Source organism: Cicer arietinum, chromosome 6 (genome assembly GCF_000331145.2).
Source record: "Cicer arietinum cultivar CDC Frontier isolate Library 1 chromosome 6, Cicar.CDCFrontier_v2.0, whole genome shotgun sequence".
In the NCBI taxonomy this organism is placed as follows: domain Eukaryota; kingdom Viridiplantae; phylum Streptophyta; class Magnoliopsida; order Fabales; family Fabaceae; genus Cicer; species Cicer arietinum.
This window is the reverse complement of record NC_021165.2, coordinates 14,733,054-14,736,363: the sequence shown is the minus strand read 5'-3', so window position 1 is coordinate 14,736,363 and position 3,310 is coordinate 14,733,054. Positions and strand designations below refer to the sequence as shown.

Below are 3,310 nucleotides of genomic sequence, written 5' to 3'. Positions count from 1 at the left end.
TGTATTGAAAGATTTTAATTCTCCTAAAAAATTATATTCTTTTAAACAAATAAATAATTATTTCAATCATACTTTAAGAGTGTGTTTGGATGACCGAAATTGGAAATTTTAGAGAAATTAGAATTTTTAGGCAATTCAAATATTTCAATTAAATTCTTTTTATTTTTAAATTTATAGGAATGGTTTTTTTAAAACTGGACTATTTAAAATGTTTGTGATAGTTTTTTTAATGAGTATAGAAGAAGTGAATATTTTTTTCAAAACTAAAGAGGATGTTAGTATATTTTAAGGAAACTCAAGTGAGTATAGGAGAATATAATATTAATGATTTATTGAAAGTCATTTTAGACCATATAGCAAACAATTATGCCATTTTAGAAAACATGCATGCTAAAAATATTTTTAAGAATATTAATAATTATGCAATTATAGTTTTTCTAGTGAAAATATTTTTATCTAAAATCACATGCAAATCATTGTGAGTGTGTGATTTATTTTATTTTAGAGAATTTTATTTTCACTTACATATAATCTTAAAACACAGAATACAAATAAAGAAAACTTGATCTCCTTTTCTGCTTTTTGCATCTTATCATTTTAGGAATTCTTTTGTCGATCGTCAAAACTAAATTATTCCTATCAAGACATATATATTCACTAAGCTTGGTAATTGCATGAAGAAATATGTTAGAGCACTGTTTTTAATTAATGTCAAATTAAAATAAAATAACTACTAAGCTAGTAACATTAAGTCTTCATTATTTTTCAATGCACTGCCAAAATTAAAATAGCAAATACACCAATTATAACAAATTAAGTTATTGGATCATTCCAAATAAAATAAAATAACTACAAGGCTAGTAACATTAAACCTTCATTATTTTTTCTTTAATACACGATTTCTTTTTTAATACTCATCGAGACTATTTCAATATTCATTTTTCTAAAAAGTAGAATATATTTTCAATGCCTATTTCTAATTTATATTTTTATTTTGAGAAAAATAAATTAACTTATGAGATCGATCAAGATCTCTCTTTATTTTCTTCAATAAAAAGGAACGATATCAGAAAAAGGACTAAATACTTTTTATAGAGTCCTTCAATAAAAGGGTTTCACCGAATTCAGCCAATTGTTTTGATCATGGGATGTCATTGAGAAATTAAAATAAATTAGTACATTAGTAAACATATCAAGGAGTTTTACAATGAGAATTAGAGTGTAAATCATAATATTATGATTAATGATTAAAAAATAAATAAAAGTACGTTAACTTTTTCAATCATAATTATTGTTGAAATTAAAACTTCTCTCAGCTAATAAGTATATATAGAGTGCAATACTCCACAGAGAGAGACACAAAAACGTAATATTATTGATGGGTGTTGGGGGTCATTTTCCAGGTGGTGGGTATGGAAATCTGATGAGAAAATTTGGTCTTTCTGTTGATAATATTATTGATGCAAATATTGTTGATGTTAATGGTAATATTCTTGATAGAAAAGCAATGGGGGAAGATCATTTTTGGGCTATAAAAGGTGGGGGAGGTGCTAGTTTTGGTGTCATTCTTTCATGGAAAATTAATATAGTTTATATACCTTCTAATGTTACTGTTTTTATGTGACAAAAACTTTAGAAGAAGGTGCAATTGACAATCTATATAAATGGCAATTAATTGCAACAAAATTGCCAGATGAACTTTTCATTAGAGTGTAGCCTATAGTTGTAAAAATAGGTAAGGATGGTAAAAAAGTTGTTCAAGTTTATTGGTCAATTTTTGGGTACAACTGAAAAACTTATACATTTGATTAATGAGAATTTCCCTGAATTGGGTTTAAAAACTAACGATTGTCATCATATGCTTTGGGTTAATTCAACTCTATTTTGGTACGGGAAGCCAATTGGAACACCTCTTGAAGTATTGTTGGATGAACCAAAAGAGCCTGAAACAATCTATTTCAAAAGCCAATCAGATTATGTGAAGAAACCAATTCCAAAAGAAGGTATTAATGCCATATTTGAAAAGTTTATTGAAGGTGATACTTTGTTTATGCAATGAAATCCTTATGGTGGAAGAATGGATGAGATATCAACATCAGCTAAACCATTTCCTCATAGAAAAGGAAACTTGTTCATGATTCAGTATCTTAATTATTTGTCTGAAGATACTCCTCGAGCTATTGAACGTCATGTCAATTTTTTCATATCTTTTCTTAAATTTATGACACCTTTTGTTTCAAATTCTTCGAGGGAAGCATTTTTTAATTACAGAGATGCTAATATTGGTGCCATTCTTCCAAGTAATGTCACCAAAATGGAGATTTCTAAAGTTTATGGATCCAAGTATTTTGAAGATGATTTTGGTAGATTAGTTAATGTCAAAACAGTAACACCCTAAATTTTATGATAAACTATTTTATTAATTAAATAGGATTTTAAATAATTAATTTGATGTTAAAATTATTATAAAATATATGTTAATAAACTTTGTGATTAATTTCCGTTATATAGGTGATTTTTATGATATGCTAGTTTTATATATACTAGATTACATGAGCGATATAAATAAGAAATATTATATTTTATTATTTGATATATTTTTTTTTTAAAATAATAATATTTAGTGTAATATATATTTTAAAGAAAAAAAAATTTATACGATTTTACGTGTATATACGCACACCAAATTAATATATATCATTCTTTTAAGCGTTTGACTATTAGTAAATGTGTACTTAATTATATTTATTTAATTCTAAATATATTTTATTTTAATTATTTACTATATAAATAATTATCTTGAGATAGTGGTAATATTGTGTTTGGTTTTCTATATTTTTATATACTTATTATGATATTGTGATTATATATATATATATATATTTAGTATGATTTAGTATTTAATATAAAATGTTGATTTTATACTTATTTATTTTATAATTTTGAATATTATCTAATTATGATAGTATTTTAATGTGAGTATTAGAAGAAAAAAAGTATCATTAGGGTGATTATTTTGAATATGAAGATTTTGATTATTAATATATTTTAACTGATTTATTACTTTATTTTATAAAATTTTAGTTTGGAAATATTAGAAATATTTAGTAATTAAATTATGTTGAAAAAAATGTTAAAACATTAGTTTTATTAATTATTGGTTTTATTTAAAAATAAATAAAGGGACCAATGAGTTTTAACCATGTGTGAACCCTAATTATTAATAAAAAAAAAAGGAATTGGACGGGCAGCTTTGAAACCAAAGTGGAAACACAACAACAACATATCGTTTGGCATCGGAGATCGATAA

General features: G+C 24.4%; 1 pseudogene; it reads left to right on the top strand.

The window, feature by feature from the left end:
* The first annotated feature begins 1,378 nt into the window (after positions 1-1,378).
* Positions 1,379-2,398, top strand: LOC101491268 (berberine bridge enzyme-like 3; annotated as a pseudogene).
* Positions 2,399-3,310: the final 912 nt, after the last annotated feature.